The following is a 25,075-nucleotide window of genomic DNA, read 5'->3' on the forward strand; positions in this document are numbered from 1 at the left end:
ATTGATTGATTCCTTTGCTGTGTTGAAGTTTTTTAGTTTGATGTAGTTATGCTTGTTTATTTTTTCTTTTCTTGCCTGTGCTTTTGGTGTCAAATTCAAGAAATCATTGCCAACATCAATGGCGAGGAGCTTTTCCTCTATGTTTTCTTCTAGGAGTTTTACTGTTTCAGGTATTAACGTCCTCAGTCCATTTCCAGTTAATGTTTGTGAATGGTGTAAGATAGGAGTCTGCTTTCATTCTTTTGCATGTGGCTGTCCAGTTTTACCAACACCACTTATTGAAGAGACTATCCTTTCCCATCGTGTGTTCTTGGTGCCTTTTTCAATGATTACTTGACTGTATATGCATGGGTTTATTTCTCAGCTCTCTATTCTGTTCCATTGATCTATGTGTCTGTTTTTATGCCAATATCATACTGCTTTATATACTATAGCTCTGTGAAATAGTTTGAAATCAGGGAGTGTGATGCCTTTAGCTTTGTTATTCTGTCTCAAGATTTGGTTATTTGAGGTCTTTTGTAGCTCCATATGAATTTTAGGATTGTTTTTCCATTTCTGTGAAGAATGTCAATGGAATACTGATAGGGATTGCATTGAATCTGTAGATCACTTTGGGTAGTATGGATATTTTAACAATATTACTTCTTCCAATCTGTGAACACAGGATATCTTTCCATTTATTTGTGTCTTCCTCAGTTTCTTTCAGCAATGTCTTATAGTTTTCAGTTTACAGGTCTTTCACCTCCTTAGTTAAATTTATTCCTAGGTATTTTATTCTTTTTGTGTGTGTGTGAGGAGGATTGGCTCTGGGCTAACATCTGTAGCCAATCTCCCTCCACCACTTTTTTTTTTAATTGAGGAAGATTGTCCTTGAGCTAACATCTGTGCCAGTCCTCCTCTATTTTGCATGTGGGACGCTGCCACAGTGTGGCTTGATGAGCAGTGTGTAGGTCCATGCCTGGGATCTGAACCTGTGAACCCTGGGCAGCCAAAGTGGAGCATGTGAACCCAACCTCTACACCACTGGGCCAGCCTCGATATTTTATTCTTTTTCATGCAATTGTAAATGGGATTATTTTCTTAATTTCTTTTTCTGATAGCTCATTGTTAGCGTATAAAAATGCAACTAACTTCTGTATATTGATTTTGTATCCTTCTTTACTGAATTCATTTATTTGTTCTAACAATTTTTTTTGTGTGGAGTCTTTAGGGTTTTCTATATATAATATCATGTTATTTGTAAACAAAGACAATTTTACCTCTTTCTTTCTGATTTGGTGCTTTTATTTCTTTTTCTTACCTGATCCCTCTGACTAGGACTTCTACTACTATGCTGAGTAGAAGTGGTGAGGGTGGACATCCAAGTCTTGTTCCTGATTTTAGAGGAATAGCTCTCAACTTTTCACCTTTGAGTATGATGTTAGCTGTGGGCTTGCCATATATAGCCTTTATTATGTTGAGATACATTCCTTCTATACTGAATTTGTTGAGAACTTTTGTCATGAAAGAATGTTGAATTTTGTCAAATGCTTTTTCTGCATCTATTGAGATGATCATATGATCTTTATCCTTTATTCTTTAATGTAGTGTATCACATTTATTGATTTGCATGTGTTGCACCATCCTTGCATTCCAGGGATAAGTCCCACTTGATCATAGTGTACGATCCTTTTAATGTGCTCTTGAATTTGGTTTGGTTGTATTTTGTTGAGGATTTTTGCGTCTATGTTCATCAGAGATATTGGTCTGTAATTTTCTTTTCTTGTAATGTCCTTATCTGGCTTTGGTATGAGGGTAATGCTGGCCTCATAGAATAAATTTCAAAGTGTTCTCTCCTCTTCAATCTTTTGGAAGGGTTTGAGAAGGATTGGTATTAACTCTTCTTTAAATGTTTGATAAAATTCAGCTGTGAAGTCATCAGGTCCTGGGCTTTCGTTTGTTAGGAGATTTTTGATTACCGATTCAATGTCCTTACTCATTGTTGGTCTGTTCAGATTTTCCATTTCTTCATGATTCAGCTCTGGTAGGTAGTATGTTTCTAGGACTGATCTATTTCACTAAATTATCCAATTTATTGGCATATAATTGTTCATTGTAGACTCTTATGATCCTTTGTATTTCTGCGGTGTCAATTGTAATGTCTCCTCTTTCATTTCTGATTTTATTTGAGTCTTGTCTTTTTTCTTAGTTTCTCTAGCTAAAGATGTTAATTTTCCTTATCTTTTAAAAAATATAGCTCTTAATTTTCTTGATCTTTTCTATTTATTTTCTGGTCTCTGTTTCATTTATTTCTGCTCTGATCTTTGTTATTTCTTTCCTTCTACTAACCTTGGGATTTGTTTGTTCCTCTTTTCTAGTTTCTTGAGGTATAAAGTTAGGTTAAAGAGACCTATAAACAAATATTTATCTAAAATAAAAATTTTAGATCTTTATTCTTAATGTAGGTGTTTATTGCTATAAACTTCCCTCTTAGAATTGCTTTTGCTGCATCCCATAAGTTTTGATATGTTGTATTTTCATTTTTTTTGTTTGTTTCAGGATATTTTTTGATTTTCCTTTTCATTTCTTTTTTGACCCATTGGTTGTTCAGAAGTGTGTTGTTCAATTTCCACATATTTGTGACTTTTCCAGTTTTCCTTCTGTTACTGATTCCTAGTTTCATACCATTATGGTCAGAAAAAGTACTTGATATGATTTCAATCTTCTACAATTTGTTAAGATTTGTTTTGTGTTCAAACGTATAATCAATCCTGGAAAAAGTTCCTGTGTGCTTGAGAAGAATGTACATTCTGCTTTTGTCAGATGGAATGTTCTGTATATGCCTGTTAAGACCATCAGATCTAAAGTATATTTCAAGTCTGATTTTCCAGTTGATTTTCTGTCTGGATGATCTATCCATTGTTGAAAGTGGGCTATTGAAATCTCCTCCTATTATTATATTGCTATCTATTTTTCCCTTCAGATCTGTTAGTATTTGCTTAATATATTCAGGTGCTCTGATGTTGGGTGCATATATATTTATGATTGTTGTATCCTGTTGATGGATTGATCCCTTTATCATCATAAACTGACCTTCTTTTGCTCTTGTTACAGTTTTTTACTTCAAGCCTATTTTGTCTGATGTAACTATAGCTATGTCTGTTCTCTTTTGGTTTCCATTTGCCTGGAATATCTTTTCATCCCTTCACTTTGATCCTATGTATGTCCTTAAAGCTGAAGTGAGTCTCTTATAGGCAGTATATAGTTATGTCTTTTCTAAAAAAATTCATCCGGCCACTCTATGCCTTTTATTTGGAGAATTTAATCCATTTACATTTAATGTAATTACTGAAAGATAAAGACCTACTGATGCAATTTTATTAAGTGTTTTCTGGCTGTTTTGTAGTTCCTTTCTTCCTCTCATGCTGTCTTCCTTTGTAAATTGTTGATTTTCTGTAGTGGTATGCTTTGATTCCCTTCTCTTTATCTTTTGCGTGTCTACTGTAGGTTTTTGCTTTGTGGTTATGATGAAGCTTATATAAAACATCTTATAGTTATAACAATCTATTTTAAGTTGATAACTTAACTTTGATCACATACAAAAATCCCTTTACTCTCACCCACATTTTATGTTTCTGATGTCATAATTTACACCTTTTTATATTGTGTAGCCATTAACAAATTATTGTAGTTATAGTTATTTTTAATACTTTTGCCCTTTAACCTTTATTCAAGTTAAGTGACTCACACACCATATTACAATATTGGAGTATTTTGAATTTGATTATATTCTTATCATTGCTAGTGTGTTTTTTTATTTTCATATGATTTCATATTACTAGTCAGTCTCCTTTCATTTCAGTTGGAAGAATTCTTTTCATCATTTCTGGTAAGTCAGGTCTAGTGGTGATGAATCCTTCTGCTTTTGTTTTTCTGGAAAAGTCTTTATGTGTCCTTCATTTCTGAGGGACAACTTTGCCCTGTAAAATATCCTTTGTTGGCAGTTTTTTCTTTCAGCACTTCGAGTATGTTATCTTACTCTTTCCTGGCTTGCAAGGTTTCTGCTGAGAAGTCGTCTGATAGTCTAATGGGAGTTCCCATGTATGCAAGAATTTTTTTTCTTGTTGCTTTAAAATTCTCTCTTTGTCTTTGATTTAGACTGTTTTATTATAATGGTCTTGGAGAAGAACTTTTTGGGTTGAAACTTTTGGGGGACCTATGAGCTTCATGAACTTGGATGTTCAAATCTCTCCCCAGATTTGGAAAGTTCTTAGCCATTACTTCTTTAAATAAGCTTTCTGTCCCCTTTTCTCTCTCTTCTTCTGTAACTCCAATAATGCATAGATTGTTTCACTTGATGGTATCCCATAATTCACATAGGTTTTATCCACTCTTAAATACTTGTTTCTTTGTCCTCCTCTGACTGGATAATTTCAAATGACTTGTCTTCAAGTTCGCTGATTCTTTCTTCTGCTTGATTAAGTCTGATGTTGATGATCTCTATTGCATTTTTCATTTCATTTATTGTATTCTTCAGCTGTAGAATTTCTGTTTGATTCTTTTTTGTGATTTCTATCTCTCTCTTAACCTTCTCATTTTTATCATATATTGTTTTTCTGATTTCACTGATTTTTTTCTGTGTTTTCTTGTAGTTCACTGGGCTTAGTTAAAACAACTATTTTTAATTTTTTGTTAGGAAAATTGAAGATCTCAATTTCTTTGGGGTTGTTACTGGAGAATTATTGTGTTCCTGTGGTGGTAGCATCATTCCTTGATTTTTCATGTTTCTTGAAGTTTTATGTTGCTGTCTTTGCATTTCAAGAAGTGACTTGCTGCAGGCTTTACTGACTGGCTTCAGGAGATAGTTACTTTCTATCAGCCCTGCCAGGGATTCTGAGGCTTTCTTAGACCTTCTGTGGATATGCTTGCTTCATATTTCTTATTCTTTCTTCAGGGAAAATTCTCAGTCCTGCAAAGAAAGGCTGAGTGCTGACAGCCTCCTGTTTGCCTTCCATAGGGTGGTGCTGAATGCTCAAGTTTCTGTTCTTTCTCCCAATCCTGCACATTCAGGCTGGCTTTCTGCATGTGCTCAATAGCCATCTGCAAAGGCTCACACTCACTGCTCTCAGAGGCGTGCACAGGGGATCAGCCATGGGGTGTGTGTGTGTGTGTGTGTGTATGTGTGTGTGAGGCATGTGGCACATTGGGGGTACCTGTGGGCCAGCTAGGGGAATCCCCAGGCATGGTGTCCTCAGTGACTTGTGGGCAGGCTTCTTGATGGAGTCTGTGCCTTTGATGCCCTCTGAGAGCTCTGGCTGTCCCTTAATAAAGTTCAGTACTCTGGATGGGGTGAGAAAGAAGTGGGCCTCTTTGGCAACATTTCACACATCTGGGGAAGCTGGCTGCTCACTCTTTTCACTTTCCCGAGTAGAAGAAATTACAGACCAAGAAGGTCTCTCTCTGCACTTTTCTGTGCACCTTGGGGGAGCGGATTCAGGTAAAGTGAAGCTGTTACTCTTACCCTCTTCAATGCATCCAATCCCCAATTTTTTTCTTTGTGCTGGGACTTCTCTGCTGGACTCCTAGACTTCCCCAAAGACACTCTTGTCCAGAAAACAAATTTTGTTAAAAGTATGGGATAAGTACTACAATTGCAGAGAAATCTTCCCTAACTAAAGTCTACCCTATCAAGAGCTTTCCTTCCTTTTAATTCTCCTGAGCAGTCTGAATACCATATGTGCTACATAATCATGCACTCTCTTTCATGACCCTTGGGATTACTTTTTAAAAAAATATATACATTTCTTAAGTGTAGAGATGGACACTGTTATAGAAATAATAGAATTCTAGAGCAAGGAAGAATATGTTAGATGTTACCTCCCACTCTGTGCAGAAATTCCTTCCATCACCTCTGTTTGACAATTAATTTTAGAAACTGGTAGACTACAACTTTATGATCTGGACACATCTTTTTTGTTAGAAAGGTAACCTTCTATTAGCTGGAAATCTGCTTCCCTGTACCTTCTGTGATGGCGTGTTAGAATGGAATGCATTTTTCTCGGAGTTGCACAAAGGCTCTAAGTGCTGAGAACACTGGCTGCAGCTGAGTGCCTGACTGCTCTGAGGACACAGGGAGGAGATTGTCAAACCCGTCCTAGCAGCACCACCCCATCACCCTTGTCTCTCTGCCAGCCTTGAGAACCTTCTTTCTTCGAGGGATTGTTGGAATGCTGTGGCATTTCCCCTCAAAGAAGTATAGAAGGATTCAAGATGAGTGTTCTAAGAGCTTCTAGTGAATTCCTTGGAGTTTGAGGAACTCGTGCCTGAAATGTTTGAAGGCTGAGGCTGTGTCTGTAGATGGCCCCTGCTGGTGACCTAGTAAAGAGACTGCATTGGAAGGGAGCTGCGCTTTCTCTGATGGTGCAGCAAAAGTGCATGTTTTACAGGGACCAAATGATCATGCAGAAAGGAGCTGGTCTGGGTCTTTGTAAAAGTGATTCTATGAAAGAGGAACTCCTGGAGAGGAAAAAGGATCCAAATAGATGGGTGGTAGCCAGGGGAAACCTGTAAGCTACCCATGAGAGGAGAGGCATTGCTTCGGTTAAGGGAGCCCAGCCAGACTCCTGGAGGAAGCCCCCAAGAGCCTGCAGAAGAAATGTAATTGTGCTTCTGCCCCCAAGAGGGCACTATCACCAGATCGCAACTACATTTACCTCTTTACCCTTTTCCTCTAATCTCCTCTCTCTTTGGGTTTGACCATGAAAGGATCAAACATGGTGACTGACAATTTGGGGGAGATGGAGCAAGGAAGAGAAACTAACCCAACCATGCCTCCTTCCCCAAACCTCTATAGGCTTGCAACCTCGGGAGGAGAGAAGCCTTAAGTTTAAATGAGTTTGGAGTGTTGATGTTATACAGCAGGGGTATTTTAATTACTGAAGTGAAACACTTCAGTTGACTGAAAAGACCCAGGAAAGCTATGGGAGCTGCTGGAGATTTCATTGAGGGATGAGAAAGAACAAGTCCAGAGAGCAGGCTGGAAGGGGCAGTGGGAGAAAAAATAAAAGTATTTCCTGTTAGCACCTGATAAAACTGCTACACTTCCAGTCACTGGTCTCTACCTTCTCCCCAGTGTGTCACAGAATCAATCCACTTCCTCTTCAACATTTGACAAATCTTTAGCTGCTTTAAGAGCTCACAGACTTGTGCAATCTCCCCACCCTAGTCTCATGCTTTCTCATGTAATAGAATTTTTGTTTGACCTTGTTATACCTCAGTTTATCAATGTCTCTCTAATCATACCACATGCAGCAGCACTAGTGTTTCCTGAGGCCTGGGCACCACACCCTCATTAATGCGGGGCATCACATGCTTGACTCTTAGGTTTGTTTCTTTAAAATCCCTCTTAATTTTTCATGTGACCTCCTTTAAATCAGACCTCCCTTATTTTTCATTTGTGTATTTTTAAAAACTCAGATGCAGGACTTTATGTATTTTTTCCTGTGAAGTTTTATCTTATAGATCAGCAGATTTTGGGTCATGCCTGTAGAGATTATTCTGAATCTTGATTCTATCATCTATGGTAATTAGTCATCTTTCTTGGCTTGGTGTCATTGACCAATCTTATAAACAATCCCTCTTTGAGAGGCAGGATGTTGTGGTGGTGAAGAGATTGGATTCTGGAGCCAGTTTCTTTGAGTTGAAGTTCTGGCCCTGACACTTTTTTGCTATAACCTTGGGATAGTTCTAAATAACTCTGTGTCTCAGCTTCTTCAGTAAAATAGGAATCATACACTATTATTATTGTAACTACCTATGTTCATTGGTTGACAAACCACCTTGAAACTTAGTGGTTTAAGACAATAATCATTTATTTAGTTTATAATTTGCAGGTTGGCTATTTGAACTGACTGTGCTGGTCAGTTTTTCTGGTCTGAGGTAGGCTTGTCTGTGGTCAGGTGCAGGTTAAGTAAGCAGCTCTGCTTCTTGGGGTGGGCTAACCATTAGCTGAAATGCCTCAGCTCCTTCTCCAGCAGGCTAACCTGGGGTGCTTTCATGGCATGCAGTGGGAAAGCATGTAGGTCCTCTTGAGGTTGAGGCTCCCGTCTGGCACACAGGCACTTCCACTGCTCAGTTGGCCAAAGCAAGTCACAGGGCCAGCTCTTATTCAAAGGGTGGGAAAGGTGCGCCATCACTTCTTCATGGGAGGACCTCCAAAGTCACATTGCAGGGGTATGGGTATAGAGAGAGGCGAAGAATTGGGGTGTGAAGGTGAAGAATTCTTATAATTAGTCTTCACATTGCCTCATTTGGAGTTGTTTGAGAAATAAATGTGCTAATATACATAAGCTGCTTAAATGGTGCCTGGCACATAGTAAGTGCTACATAAATGCTAGCTATTTTTGATAATATTCACTAATAGGTGAACAGGGTCTGGGACAGGCCCCTTCCTCACCTCTACAAAAATGAATGAGTGAATGAATGAATGAGTGGACATCATTAAAGAATTCTTCAGGTTGACGTAAATATATTGATTAGCATTCTTGGTTGGCAAAAGACAAGCCAGGCATGAATCTGTGGACCAGTTTACATGTTAAGAGCGGGGGCTTTGGAGTTAGACAGACCTAAGCTGGAATCTGGGTTCTACAACTTCGTAGCTTTGTGTCCTTGCATAGATGTGTAACCTTTCTACATCTCGGTTTCTTCACTGTGAGTGAGCATAACAATACCTACTATATTAGCTTCCTAAGGTTACCATAACAAAGTGCCACAAATTGGGTGGTTTAAAACAACCCAAGTTTACTCTCTCACAGTTCTGGAGCCTAGAAGTCCAAAGTCAAGGTGTGGGCATGGCCGTGCTCCCTTTGAAGCCTCTAAGGAAGAATCCTTTCTTGCCTTTTCTGCATTCTGGTGATTGCTGGCAATCCTTGGCATTTCTTGGCTTGTGGCAGCATAACTCCAATCTCCATCTTCACACAGACTTCTTCCCTGTGTCTCCTCCGTGTCTTCAAATTTCTCTTTTCTTGTAAGACACCAGTCATTGGATTTAGGGCCCACCTTAATCCAGTATTACCTTATCTTAACTTGATTATATCTGCAAAGACCCTATTTCCAAATAAGGTCACATTTTGAGGTTCCTGGTGGACATGGATTTTCAGGGACACTGTTCAACCCAGTATACCTACCTTGTGAGGCTTCAATGTGATATTTTGTGCAAAGCACTTAGGATGTGTTTGGCACATAATAAATAGTCAATAAATGGTAGTTATTGTTTTTATTATTATTATGATTATATCATTAGAGATAGTCAAATGCTTTGCTAAAATCAACATGATAATACCAATAGCCATTATTTGTTGAGCTATCAGTGTCAGGAGCTAGGCTGAGTAGTTTATATGCAGTCTCATATAATTCCTACTATATCTATTAATCTAGTAACTCCGGTCAAACTAAGGTGATAATATGAATCAGACGTAATTTATGATCCATGAATCTATGCTAGCTCCAAAAGATCACCTCATTCTTCTACGTGTTTTAAAAAATCCTTTAATATTTTAAGTGGCTGAAGTCAAGCTACTGGTCTAGAGTCTTGAAAATTCATTCTTTCCTCCTTTTTGAAATGAGTGCTTTCTCTGTGTCAAGTTTTTTGAGCCCTATATATTATCTATTATATTACCTTGTCCATGACAGATTCTCAAGCTTTGAAAATGAATTCATTCAACAAATATCTATTGAGTACTTATTTATAAGAGCTGGGGATGAAAGGATGACTAAAGCACGGAGTAAGTCCTATCAAAGCTTACATTCTTGTGGGACCAGGAGGGAGGAGAGAGATTACAACATGTAGGTCAGCTTGAAGGAGGACATTCCAGCACCTGTGTCCAGGAAATGATGAGTATATCTGGTATTGATGGTTAATTTTATGTGTCACCTTGACTGGGCCAACGGATGACCAGTCAGCTGGTTAAACATTATTTCTGGGATGTGTTTGTGAGGGTGTTTCTGGAAGAGATTAGCATTTGAGTTGGTAGAATGAGTAACCAGATTGCCTCCTCAATGTGGGTCAGTACCACCCAATCCATCCAGGATCTGAAGAGAACAAAAAGTGGAAAAAGGCTGAATTTGCTCTCCACCTGAATGATTGAGCTGCAACGTTGATCTGGTTCTCCTCTCAGCATTCCTGGTTCTCAGGCCTTCAGATCCAGACTGGAATCTATACCATCGACTCACCGACTCTCAGGTCTTCGAACTATACCTCCAGCTTTCCTGGGTCTCTAGTTTGCAGACGGCAACTTCTCAGCCTTCATAATTGCATATGTCAATACCTTATCATAAATCCTTTTATATGTATTTCTTTCTATATAAGCTTTATTTCTCTGGAGAACCCTGACTAACACACCTGGAGTAACCAGAATTTGGTGTTTGCTTGGGTGAGGCCAAGGTAGCGGTGAGGGTAAAAGATCTTTATGGAAGAGAGAGAGAGTGATAAAAATCCTACATCCTTTTACCTGGCCCTCTATTGTCTCTTCTTCAAGGTAAATGAACCAATTCCCTTTGTAGTGTATGGTAGGATGTCTTTTCCAAATCATCAGTCTTTTTGTATGACTCTCAGAACTTCTGGTCTTTAGAACTAGATACAGAACTCCAAAAAAGAGCATTAATCTGTGCTGAACATTATCAGAGACTGGTCTTTAGTCCTTTCATTTTAAATTCTGTTTTTTTCTGATTAGAACAAAGCTACCTTTTCAATACAGAGTCCTATTCTGTGTCACTGACTCATGTTCAACTTTTGACCCAGAGATCATTTTCAGCCTTGCTCACAAACAGCTTTCCACACTGCCATTTACTTCTTCTCTTCAACTATCATCCCTCCTAAGCTTTGTTCTGTTTGTGTCCAACCACTTCCTCCAAGGGCCTTCATAAAGATTTGAATGAATTGAAATCTGTACTTATACTAAAGGCATTTTAAACTATTCTCCTTGGCCATGCTCATGTTGCTAAACAAGCCCCCCATTTCATCTAAACATTGCTTTTTTCGTTCTTGTTGTTTCTTTCTAAAGCATTGTAGCAGAACTATATGGACAGACTAGATCCGTTTTCTTGGTTCTCATTTCTTGCTTCTAGGGTGCACTCGCAGAGTGGACAGAACTCTAAGGATCATTGTCTCTTTGTTTTCATGCACTTGTTGGTAATTTGAAGTCAGCTTCTGTTTTAGAAGCTTGCAGGTCTTAATTGCATTTTGAGATAAACTTATTAGCATACCTGAGTTGACAGCATCTGTTCCTTCCCATTAAAATCCCACCATCCAAAGCAACATGTGTTCCAGTTTCATGAAACAGGCTGAACAGATGCCTAACAGTTGTGCTGAACACTTTCTTCTTGAAAGAGCTGCTCTTGCCTGCATTTTTGTTTCTTTCATTGTGAGGGAGAAGAGTAGATTGAACAATGTCATTAATAGGAGGCCTTTGCCCTTATTGTTTGGGCTAATATTGCAGACTTCTTAAATCTGAAGTGGCTGGTGGTGGCAGGGAGTTTGGAGATTTCATACTCTCTCTCCACCGGCACAGTTTAAAGTCATAGAGCTGGAAGCGAGGCTGGCTTTGCGGGCCTGCGGCCTGTGCAGTTGCACAGGGCTCTGTACTTACAAGGACCCTGTGCTTTGCTAAATGTTTTGCTGTCGTTATCTTGAAATTCTTAATTTTTGAACATGGGGGTCGCATTTTCATTTTGCATTGATCTTCACAAATTTTGTGGCTAGCCATGGCTGGGAAGACTAAGAAGGGCTCTGGGAACACACCATCACTATGTAGCATAGGTGATTAAGCTTCCATGTCTCTGTGGAACCTGATTCAAAGTGAGTTTTGACAAAAGTAAAAACGAAAAAGAAAAATAATCTCCCTTAGAATAGTATCTCCCTAGAGTTGGAAGGGCCTGGCAAGTGTTTGGTCCAGGCACCCTTCTTAGAGTAGGGCACTATTTAAACTATCTTTGTGACTTCTAGGATGAAGAATTCACAATTGCCCCCAGAAGGTCCTGTCAAGTCCACTGCAAGTTACGCCTAGTTTTCTTATAAAGGAGAAATATCCATCAAACACAAAGGATTAATCGCTATACCATCTTCATAGTAATATGCATTCCAGGACATTGACAAAATGGGAATTAAGACCATAAATTTAAGAATTTATCCCCCTGAGTACTAGATGTGTTGAAGAAAGGATGCACACTTAGATCTTTGCTTTTTTGGGGAGTAAAATTACTCTCCTCTTAACATTTGGTCATGGAGACTCATTTATAGAGGGAAGGAGTTGAACAACTCAGGGCTATGAAGGGATCAAGAGGAATGAACGAATGGAAGAGCCCCCTGAAAAAGAAAAGAGAAGATGGAAGGCCTTGTAGAGGATGTTTTCTGAGAAGGCCACATTAGTGGCCATAGGCTCAGAACCCTGCTTGGTATGTTCTAGAATCCTCTCTGCATTCTAACCCACCATGCACACATGTTATTGAACCCTGCACTGTGTGAAACACTGCATGCTCAACTCGCCCTCTGAACCCCTCACGCCTTTTCCTGCTGGGTGATGCTGAACCATGTGACCTCCACGTTGTCCGTGGTATGCTTTCAGTTCTTTAACATGGGACTTGCATAATATCCCTGTTAAACTCCATCTTACTCTTAAAAGTCAGTCCTATTTGTGTCTTGCCTAATTTAGTGAATCCCCTATATTTAGCCAGCAGAGTTTCTACTCTATCATTTAAGTCACCAATATGCAGCGTCCTTGAGTAATAGAGGTAAAAAAAAAAATCATTATGTAATTGAAGAAATAGCCCAAGGCCTTCCTACCCCAAAATACGTCTCCCTTATTAGATTTGCTTCTCTAATTTCAAACCTTGTAACCAGGAAGCCACAATTGATGAAATGCAAATTTCGTCTCTGAGACATGTTCATATTCATGAATATGTTAGTCTAGACTGATGACTCTTTTTTCCTAGAAGCCTGGAGGGCCTTGGAGGGTACAACAGGTTGTGAACGAGTTTTCTTTCTGTGGAGAAGTGTGGAAAGAAATAGTTGGGGTACAGAGAATAACCCACGGGAGCTCCCAGAGGGTTTTCTGAGGGTCCTGAGGCTGCCTAAAGGCATCGGGGGCCTGGGAAAGGGCCTGAGCAAGTGGTAGTAGATGCTTCTCTGGGATGTCATCACACATTCACAATTTCACTAAGAGCTAGTCCAGGACAAAAAGTTAGCCCCATATTGTGTCGAATCTACAGAAAAGTTACCTTTCTCCATCGCCCCTTAGTAGCTGTCAGGTTAGTCAGTCACCAGGCAGGGCCACGGAGAACAGGACAAAGGCTGGATGAGCCTGGACCAGGCAGAGAAAGAAGGGAGAGGTCTGAGGTAGGGCAGGCTTTTATGTGATCATCTCTATCTGGCAGTTAGGGGGAGGACTTGGGAAGGGGAAATGGGGGAGGGGAACCCTTAGGACAAACTTTTCCTACTTTTCCCTGCATAGTTCTGCTACACCTGATACGTCCCTTTGAAAAGTGAGCAGACAGTCAGAACCAATTGCCTCAGGATTTAATGGAATCAAGGAGGATGACTGCGTTTGCAGTCGTTAAAAGCCAGGTGTTCTCTGGAATGTCATATGTCCTGCCAGGTGAGATGTGTCCCTGTGGAAAATGGGCTCTTCATCCCACGCTTCTAAGGATGAGAGCCCTGCCCTGTGGTCCATCTCTAAGCTACATTTATTCCTTGAGATTGGTCTCTCTTCTTCTTCTTCTTCTTTTTTTTTAATCCATCCAGCATGTTTTAATGGGCAAAAACTCTACATCATTAATTTCCTTGTATGAAATCAGAGACAACTGCTGGCCTCACATGTTGTAATGAAGATGAAATGAGATAACTCGGGTAAAGTTCTTAACCGAGCTTCCGGTAACTCACTGGATGTTGGTTTGCTTCCCTTTCTAACATTACTTATCATTCATTCATTCATAAGTAGTTATTGAATGCTTCCTATGTCAGGCTTTGTTCTGAATTTCTTTAAATAATTGTTGCCTTGAAGACAGTCTATAGTCCAGATTGTCTGAGGATTAATTAATATTATATGCCAACATTAATCATACAATCAACTAATAATACAATTATAATTGATAATCATACAATTAATTAATAGTCTGAAAATTACACTATGGGTCTGTAAGATGGTAACATTTGGGGAAGGTAGGTAAAATATATATAAGACTTTTTTCTTAAACAACTTTTTACATAATTACTTCAAAATGAAAAGTTAAAAAATTCTAAGAAATACTAAGGTCTATTTGTTAAGTAGCAATCCACAGGTATTTATCTTTTTTGTCATTAGGGATGAGGGCATCATAAATTGTCCTGCATTGCACTGATTGGGTAGAGATCCAAGGACACAGATACTGGGGTAAAAGACACCTCAAACTCTGCAAGCCCCAAACTGAGCTAATTCTCTTCTTTTACTTGGTCCACTTTCTGAAATTCTCTAAATTAGTGACTGGCATCCCCTCTCTGCTTAGTTACCATCAATTAGTCATTGCACCTTTGCCTATCTACCTCCAAAATATCTCTGAATCTCTGTTCTCTACCCATTCTCAATGCTACTGCCTTTGCTGGGGGCTCATCACTTCTCCCCTGGACCTACCTTGGCTTCCTTCTTCAGTCTTGCATGCTTCTAGTCCACCTTTCACACCTCTCCAAAATGCAAATTTGATTGTGTCACACTCTTGTTTAAAGGACCTATCTGCCTACATGATAAATTTCAAAGTCCCTAGATGAGTGTCACGGGTTGAATTACATCCTCCTAAAAAAGATATGTTGGAGTCCTAACTCCCCAGTACCTCAGAATGTGACATTATTTGGAGACTGGATCTTTACAGCGGTAATCAAGTTGAAATAAAGTCATCAGAGTGGGCCCTAATCCAACGTGACTAGTGTCCTCATAAAAGGGGAAATTGGACACAGAGACAGACAGGCTTGTGACAGAGACACAGGGAGAACGCTGTGTGAAGATTAGAGTCATGCTGCCACAGCCAAGGAACTACCTGAAGCTGGGAGAGAGGCCTGGAACACATCCCTCCTTAGCACCTTCACGGGGAGCGTGGCCCTGCTGACACCTTGATCTCAGACTTCTAGCCTCTAGAGCTGTAAGACAATAAATTCCTGTTGTGTAAGCCACCCAGTTTGTGGTACTTTGTTATGGCAGCCCTAGCGAATTAATACGAGTGTCTCGTGTTCCAGTACTTACTTCATTCATTCGCACAACCAATATTTGTTGAGAGTTGGTAATGTTCCAGGTACTGTGCTTGATTTTGGGATATATCTGGAAACAAGGCAGGTGGCTCCTGCCTCAGGGAGCTTGTGTTCTAGTGAGGGCTATGATAAGAGTCCAGGCCATTAGAATGATGACGGGGAAGCCTCTGATCAGTACAGTACAGAGTATACAAAGGCAGGCCATCAAATTGGAAGGCTAGAGAAAGCTTCCTGGAAGAAGCCACAGATAAGCTTGCTGAAATAAGAGCTTCCCCCTCCTCCTAGAAAATGTTTTAGATGAACTATGAAGAGCGGGAAGAAGAGAGGAAAACTAAGGCACATGGTGCTAAGCCTCCCAGCATCCCTCTGACACTTATCTGTTCTCGCTGGAATGAGTTTCCCGTACGATGTGGGAAAGCTATTTTGGTACTTTTATCTACATCTTGGGTATATACACTGGAACACATATACTGAGACAGAACTGCACTGTGCACCACCCTCCCCTTCCCTCTGCTGCCCCCCTCCACCGTGCTCCCTTCAGGGGGCGAGCTTTCTCATTTATTTTCCCCTTCAAAGTTGACCTTGCTCATTTTAACCAGATGTTGACTATTTTAAAAACATGGTCTAGCGAATGAGAAGACAAACTACAGACTGGGAGAAAATATTTGCAAAAGACACATCTTATAAAGGACTGTTATCCAAAATATACAAAGAATTCTTAAAACTCAATAACAAGAAAATGAACAACTTGATTTAAAAATGGGCAAAAGACCTTCACAGACACCTCACCAAGAAGATATGCAGATCGCAAGTAAGCACGTTAAAAGTAAGCATGTGATAAGTCATTAGGGAATTGTAAATTAAAACAACAATGAGCTACCGCTATACACCTATTAGAATGGCCAAAATCCAAAACGCTGACAACACCAAACACTGGAGAGAATGTGGAGCAACAGGAAGTCTCATTCATTCCTGCTGGTACAGCCACTGTGGGAGACAGTTTGGAAGTTTCTTACAAAACCAAACTTACTCTTACCAAACTGTATCACACATATAGCAGTCATACCCCTTGGTATTTACCCAAATGAACTCAGAATTTGCATCCATACAAAAACCTGCCTACGGATATTTATAGCAGCTTTATTCATAATTGCTGAAACTTGCAAGCAGCTAAGATGTCCTTCAGTAGGTGAGTGGATCAATAAACTGTGGTCCATCCAGACAATGGAATATTAGTCAGCGCTAAAAAGAAACGAGCTATCAAACCATGAAAAGACATGGGGGAAACTTAAGTGCATATTACTAAGTCAGAGAAGCCCATTTGAAAAGGCTACATACTGTATGATTCCAACTATATGACTTTCTGGAAAAGGCAAAACCATGGAGACAGTCAAATCTCAGTGGCTGCCAGGGGTGAAAGGTCAGAGAGGGATGAATAGGCAGGGCACAGAGGGCTTTTAGGGCAGTGAAACAATTATGGATGATACTACAGTGGTGGATATATGTCATTACATATTTGTTAAAAACTCACAGAATGTACAACACCGTGAGTGGACCCTAATGTAAACTATGGGTGATAATGGAGTGTCTATGTAGCTTCATCAACTACAACGCTCTGCAAGACTCTGGCGAAGGATGTGTACATGCGTAGGGGTAGAGGGCACGTGAGAACTCTGTATTTTCCACGCAATTTTGCTGTGAACCTAAAACTGCTCTAAAAAATAAAATTTATGGATTAAAAAAAAAACCCCAAAAAACAAAACCCATGGGTAAGTGTCAGTTGTGTGTGGGAATTGCCATCTGCTTCAGGTTGTGCCTCTCCCTCCCACTGCACATCCCCAGGGATGACATTCCCAACCATTTCTCCTATTTCACTTCTGGCTTCTGTTTTTCAATTTTCGTTACTTCCTTTTACTCTGTCAGAGTCCACAGAGTGTCAGTTTCCTATAATGATGTTTCTGCTAACATCCAATTTCCATTGAAAATACTCTCTAACTTTTCTGATGCCCAATAAGCTTTAACTCCCTCCCCAAATCTCTCAAAGCATACGCTTCCTGGTTCTCACCAGTCACTGGTTTAATTCTGTTTAATTGGGTCTGTCCTTTATGCACTGCCATATGGCTTCAATATGTATGCTTTCAGCATCTCCTAATATGTTATCTCCTGGACGCAGAGCATTTATAAAGATGTCGCAAATGGAATTTAATTAAAAACAGATGGATCCTCTTTGAACCACTTCCTTATCAATTAACAATACCAGCTGTCTCACTAATGCAATCCTGGAGAAGAGAGAAGCCATCTAACTCCCTCCTTTTGTAGATGAAGAAACCGGGGCCAGAGATGTTTATGTGACTTTCCAAAGGTCACACGGCTAGATAGCGACAACACTGTGCTTTGTGTCAGAAGACCTGAGTTCTAGTCCCAGTTCAGCTTCTATCAGCTCAGGCTCCTCTCCACTTGTGATGTGTGTTGCGGGGACTCCCCTGTCGAATGCTCCCTTTGTAGGGGGCTCCAGCCACCGCCGGGCAGCGACGCTTGCTTGGAGGAAAGTTCAGTCATTTCCTGCTGGTTTTCTCCTCCTTCCTCCTCCTTCTCCTCTTCCTTCCTCTTCTGTCAGACAGCTAAGACTTGAGTACATTTTTCAAGGTCTCATATTTTTCCCTTAAAAATAAATAAGAATACAAAAGTCCTTGCAAAGACTTAAGAGGTCATTGAGTCTCATGCTGTAGTTTTATAGATTGTTAAACTGAGGCCCAGAGAGTTGAATTAATTTGCCCCAAATTGCATGGAAGGTGGTCAGTTTGACATAGAACCTAGCTTTGCAGACTTCTAATGGGGTGGCCCTTTACAGTATCCCAGCATAGCCAGATTTTGCAGAACTGCTTTATTTAGCAAGCTGCGGGTGGATGTAGGGTTGGGAGCATCAGGGAGGGGGGCACTTAGGAAAGACTGAAAGCACGTCATCAATTAATTTTGTGTGAAGAGGATCCAATGCTTCTAAAAACATGTCCCTGGGGCAGAGATAGCACTGTTGTTCTGGACTCTCAGAAGATAAAAAGCAGAAGTTTGTGTTGGCACAGTCCTCTTCAGTCCACAAAAAGGGATAAATATTCTTCTTTTGTGCAAAGACTGCATGGATTGTCAATTTCATTGTGTTTTGCTGGGAATTTGAGACAGTGAGAACAGAGTGGCCTTAACTCACACATTATTTCTCAGTTTATTTTGCTGATAAACATATTATCATTTCCAGGCCAATTAACCCTTGACCTCCGGAATCCTGCCTTCAAGAGATACAAGCAAGGTCAAAGGTTATTTTGTTCAATGAAACATTAAGATGGTTGTTATTCCACCAACTCAGCTGCTCCAAAATGTTGTGTTTTATTCCACTTCTTACATCTATTTTTAGAGGTTTCCTTTTTAAAGTTAAAACCCATCAGATTTTTTTTTGGTGCGGAAGATAGGCCCTGAGCTAACATCTGTGCCAATCTTCCTCCATTCTGTATGTGGGACTCCACCACAGCATGGCTTGATGAGCGGTGCGTAGGTCCATGCCCAAGATCAGAACCCATGAACCCTGGGCCACCAAAGTGGAGCGTGCCAACTTAGCAACTATGTCTCTGGGCCAGCTCCTAAAACCCATTAGATTTTTATAAAGAGAGGCAATATTAGTTATTGGTGAATTAAAGCATTCTTCGATGATAAATTTTAACATAGATTTTAAGCCCTTAGTCTTAAAAATAGCATTTCTTAGAAACTTCTCTGCATTAATATCTCAAAAGATATTTTGGACCTAAAAAGCAATAAAAATGCCTAATTAATATTAAATTTGGAAACGTAGTTTTTATTTCCTACTTACTTGGTTTTCGTCTAAATCAAGTAGCAATTTTACCGCGTTGGAGAAGGGAGAGTGCTATGGGCTGAATCGTGTTCCTGCAAAATTCACGTGTTGCAGTCCTACCCCTAGTACCTTAGCATTTGGAGACTGGGACTTTAAAGAAGTAATTAAGGTAAAATGAGCTCATGGGAGTGGGCCCTAATCCAATAGGACTGGTGTCCTTATAGGAAGCGCAGACTAGGACACAGACACACACTGAGGAAGGACCATGTGAGGACACGGGGAGAAGTGGCTGTCCACAAGCCCAGGAGAGAGGTCCTGGAAGAAACAAGCCCTGCCAATACCTTGATCTCAGACTTCTAGCCTCCAGGACCGTGAGAGAATAACTCTCTTTGTTTAAGCTGCCTAGTCTATGGTACTTTATTATGGCAGCCCTAGGAAACTGATATGGAGAGGAGGCTTAGCGAACACAAGGGGCCCTTCTTCCTCTCCCAGAAGGAATAGGACATGCAGCTTCTCACTTACCTTCTAGGGCTGATAAGAGGCCCTAGTGTGACAATGTGTGTGAATTTGATTATAAAGCTGTAAATCACTGCCTACCTGTGCGACCTTGGGCAAGTCTCTTTCCACTCTGGGAATCAGTCTCGTTGCTGGAGAGTCCCTCGATACTCTGACAGTGGCTGCACATTGCTGCTCAGTGCACCCCATGCAGCTGGGACCCCCAGGGAGCTTTTTAGAAATACAGATTCTCAGGCCCACCTGCAGACCTATTGCAAGTGGTGCACAGGAATCTTTATTTTTTTTTTTTTTAAAGATTTTATTTTATTTCCTTTTTTTTCTCCCCAAAGCCCCCAGTACATAGTTGTATATTCTTCGTTGTGGGTCCTTCTAGTTGTGGCATGTGGGATGCTGCCTCAGCGTGGTTTTGATGAGCAGTACCATGTCCGCACCCAGGATTCGAACCAACGAAACACTGGGCCGCCTACAGCGGAGCGCACGAACTTAACCACTCGGCCACGGGGCCAGCCCCTGGGAATCTTTATTTTAACAGACCTTCCAGCAGATTCTGATGGGAAGCCAGGTTTAGGAACCACTGGATTAGATCAACACCAAGCTTTTTTTCTTGACCTGGAATTCTGTTCTTCCATGCAAAAACTTTTTGTCCCCCAACCTCCAACAAAGAGGCCGGAACCTGGAAAAAGATAGGCAATGGAATCTTTTTGTCTCCATTACACCCTGATTTTTGGCCCCGTTTTATCGCCTGCACATTTCCCTGCCGGTCACTGCAAGTTTGGAAGCTTCACCGGACAGCCTGGGTGGAGAGAGGAGCTGGCAGCGAGGGAGATTGGGGTGAGGTTGCAGGCTTTTGGTGGCCCACAGAATGGGGTTGGTTTGGGTTTTAGGTAAAGGGGTCAGGACTAGAAGTGGTGCTGGAAGGAAGGCACTGTGAGGCCCAGGGCCATGGGGGCACATGGACTGAAGGACTGAATTCTCTTGCCAGCTTTGTAATGTACCAGTTACAGGGCCTTGGCCAGGATAGTCTGAGCCTCAGTTTACTCACTTGCAAAATTCATTTATTTTCCGCTCTGCCTATCTCATGGGACTATTGGGACGACCAGCTGAGATCCTGGTTATCAAGGTGCCTTGAAAAGTATAAATCTTTTTCACCAGTCTCCGATTTTACAGTTAGGATAGTAACAATAATGAGGTAGGGCCAGACGGGGCTGAGGTCTGGAGCGTGGCTGAGCCACAGTGCAGATCTTTGGAAGGCTAGAAAGATGAATCGGTTGGTTTTAACCACATTTGCTAATATCTATCTAATGTAACTATGCAGCTTGGTTAAGGCTCAGCCAAGACCTGTGATAAAATGAAGTGACTCTCAACCCAACACAGGGAAAATGGGTTGCTCTACCTGCTACTGGCCAAAAATGCGTCAGAGTTAGAACACACATGCAGGTCTTCTGAGCCCGTCATTCGACGTTCATTCCCCACATTACCTCACTGCTCTCTGAGTGGATATGCGGTGCCATTGGCAGGGGTCCTGCTCCCCAGCCATACCCTTGGAAGGGCGAGTTCCAAAGAGAACCTCACAAGAGCCACCACTCTGATTAAGTCCCTTTAACACCCTGACTTGCCGAAGCCCGGTCCTCGTTTCCCTACAGACCTCAGGCACGTGTTGATGTGGATATTTGCACATCTGATTTTAATAATGCTTTTCAGCCCCGTGATATTTACAGATGTTAACTAGTGAAGACTCAGAGAGTCCCTCTGTGAGGCTCGCAGCTCTAATTTCAATTTTCTGAAAAGGGCAGTTGAGAAATGACGGGACTGCCTCCAAGCTGCTGTCAGTAGGGAGGCTCCATTCCAGAGAACTGATGATTTTAGCTCAGATGACAACAACTCATCACTCTCTGGCATATCCTCTAGCTCCTTAGTCCCCTCTCAGGTGGCTTTGGATCGGTCAGAGAGATCCATTGAAGCAGTCAGTTTATCTGTTTTATTTTATTCTTTCTCTTTCTGTGTGTGTGTATATCTACATACATACATAAAAATTTTATACAGACACATATTTTCCCCTAATTGTCCCAACGATGTCTTTTGTTGGTTACTTTTGAACCAAGATTTACACATTGCTTTTGTTTTTTTATGCCTTTATAGTCCCTTTTAATCTAGAACAGTCCATCACTTACTCTTTTTTTCATGGCACTGACTTTCTCGGGAGGCCAGTTGAGGTATTTTATAGAATATCCTACATTCTGGATTTGTTTGTTTTTTCAGGATGTTTTTAATCTGTCCTCCTATCCCCTGCATTTCCTGTAAAATGAAAATTAGATTGATTAGACTGATTCGACTCTGGTTAAACATTTTTACAAGAATAACTCTTCGGTGATGCTGTGTCCCTCGTATTGCACTATATCAGGAGACACACAGTAGCAGCGGGTCCCCTGTGGGTGATGTGCATGGTCACTCGGTTGAAGGTGACGACAGAGAGGTCTGCAATTGGAAGGTCCATTCCTGTCCTTGCGATCTGAGGGGTGATACTTTGGCACCCTGAGAATTTCCCGCTCCCAGCCACATCTCACCGAATAGTTTTAGCATCTTTTTTTTTTTTTTTTAAAGATTTTATTATTTCTTTTTTCTCCCCAAAGCCCCCCGGTACATAGTTGTATATTCTTCGTTGTGGGTTCTTCTAGTTGTGGCATGTGGGACGCTGCCTCAGCGTGGCCTGATGAGCAGTGCCATGTCTGTGCCCAGGATTCGAACCAACGAAACACTGGGCTGCCTGCAGCGGAGCGCGCGAACTTAACCACTCGGCCATGGGGCCAGCCCCAGTTTTAGCATCTTTTGACGACCCTGACCTGACTCATTGATCACTTTGGAGGTTGCAGAGTGGTACTTTTCTAAGTATAGCATTTCTTCAGTATTATTTGGGCTTCTGTAGAGCAGAACTTTCCTCCATGGCCACCCTCCCTCCACTTCTCTCTCCTTTTTTGAGGAACACTGTGGACTCATGCATGTTATTTTTTTAATATGTTACAATAAATTACAGTCACTTTTGATGCTTAAATTTTCCCAAATTTAGGCAGTGGGAGTGCCTTCCACTTGACTCCTGTGTCCTGATCTGACCTCAATGGTCTTTGAGTGCTTTCCGGCATATTATGATGTCCCAGTCTCCGGGACCGGGAATCAGCCATTTCTAGAAAACCCTGATTTCTCTTAATGGGGAATGGTATTAAAAGCCCAGATCTGACTTAACAGTACTGCTCTGTACACTCAACAATGGTTAAGGTGGTAAATGTTACGTTACATGTACTTCACCACAATTGAAAAAGAAACCAATAAAGATCCAGGTGCGAGGTAGGTGTGTTCACTGTTACTGTCACAGTTTCTAGGTCCTTTCCGTGGACAGAGCTAGGAAGGAATGTTTTAAAAACTGAGTATATATTGGTATTTCCAAATGTCACCTAACATTTCAGATTTTTTCTTTAGTTTCTTAATTTTGTATAGGTATCTCTGCTCTCTTGTTCTGCAAATCTTGGTTTAGAGAACAACATTTTCTTTATCTTGTAATATACACAAAATAGTTTCATGATTATAATCATAATATTGCTACTAAAAATAAATTTACCAAATGAAATTTAAGGTTTCTTTGCAGGACTTTTTGTCCTTAGAATATTGTCATACAGAGAGAATAGAACCATTGAGGATGTACAGAGTATAGTATTCAAAAGTTACTCAAAATAATAGCATCTCTCAGGGCCAGCCCAGTGACGTACTGGTTGGGTTCGCGTGCTCTGTTTTGGCGGCCTGGGGTTCGCAGGTTCGGATCCTGGGCACAGATCTAGCACTGCTTGTCAGGCCATGCTGTGGTGGCGTCCCACATGGAATAGAGGAAGATTGGCACAGGTGTGAGCTCAGTGACAGTCTTCCTCAAGCAAAGAGAGGACGATTGGAAATGGGTGTTAGCTCAGTGCCAATCTTCCTCCCACCCACACCAAAAATTAGAAAAAAATAGCATCTCTCACAGTACAGTTATATCGTTAATTAGATAACCAGTTAGATTAATTTGTTTCTGTTTATATTCCTTTTACGTTTTGGGTTTTTTCCCTTTTTGATTTAATGTTAGCTTTTGAGTATGTTAAATATTAATAAAGTTTAAAGGTCAAAAATATAAAAATTAAACTTAGAAAATCCTTGATCTCCTCTCTGCCTCCCCATTCTGCACCTCCTGACCCCAGAAGCAGCCGCTTTCATTTGTTTCTGGTTTATATTTCCTGTGTTTCTTTTTGAAGCAACAATAACAGCAACAAAAATGTGCATATTTTTCTCTTTCCTTCATACAAGGATGTATACTTTATGTCCTAATTTACATTATTCTAGACTTTTTCTTTAGTAAAGATCGTGGAAATCATTGCATACCCATTCATTAGAGATCGTCGTCTCTTTAAGCTTACACAAACCTGCACTGGCTAGATGCACCACAGTTTAGTTAACCAGTCTCTTTTGGATGGACATTTGTAGTGTTTCTGACCTTTTGCTATTACGAATAATTTCATAATGAGTAAATGTGCATACATGTCGTTCATGTATTTGTTGACCTGTGTCCTCAGGGTAGATTCCTGGGAGCCCCAACTTTCCTCCTTCAAGCCTTTGGCATCCTTTAGCTAACATCTGCTTGCTGCCTCCTTCAAGTGCTTAGTGTGTCAAAATTAAGGCAAAACGTAATACGGAATAGAAGAGGCTTTGGGATCATTATCAGCAAACATAAAAACTGAACAAAGAATTTTTAATATTAAACTCTGCATAAAAACTCACACTATCCAGGACAGTCATTTGTAGACCTCGTAGTTTGTACTTACAATTAAAATTACCTTGGGGGGTTGGACTACACACAGGGATTACAGTCCAGGGCCGTTTCGATTCATACCCTCTTTTTTGTCCTGTGTTCTCTCTCGGTGCTTGGGTCTTTGCTATTCTGTGTCCTTGAATTCTAACCACATCTTAGACACTGGCTTTTATGTTTAAAAAAATTGACTCATAGTGGTTCTATTTCTTGCAAGCATAGTTCTGCTGAGTGGAGTATGCACTTTCCCTCACTCTGGCAACTCCCTTATCGTCCAGGGTCACTGCTCAAGCATTCAGTCATGTACTCGTGCTAACTCCGTGACCTCCTGGTAATTAAAATCCCTCTGCTCAGATATGAGTGACAGTCTATAATCCCTTTACTCACGTATATCAAGAACATTCATTATCCTAACCAAGACTAAGGTTAGAAACCATTGAACTCTCTCACACAACTCTCTCATTCCGAAATAAACTTTAACCCATGCCACACTACTGATCCAACCTCTAAATCATGTGTTTCTTCCATAGTTTTTTGTATCTGCCACTTTCCTTCCCTCTGTGAATGTTTGAACTTGTCCCTTGAACATGAGATGCTGTCTCCTTTGTGCTGCTGTCATGTTGTGTTATATGATTTATGTCTCTGTTAT

Source organism: Equus caballus, chromosome 27, assembly GCF_041296265.1.
Source record: "Equus caballus isolate H_3958 breed thoroughbred chromosome 27, TB-T2T, whole genome shotgun sequence".
Classification (NCBI taxonomy): Eukaryota; Metazoa; Chordata; class Mammalia; order Perissodactyla; family Equidae; genus Equus; species Equus caballus.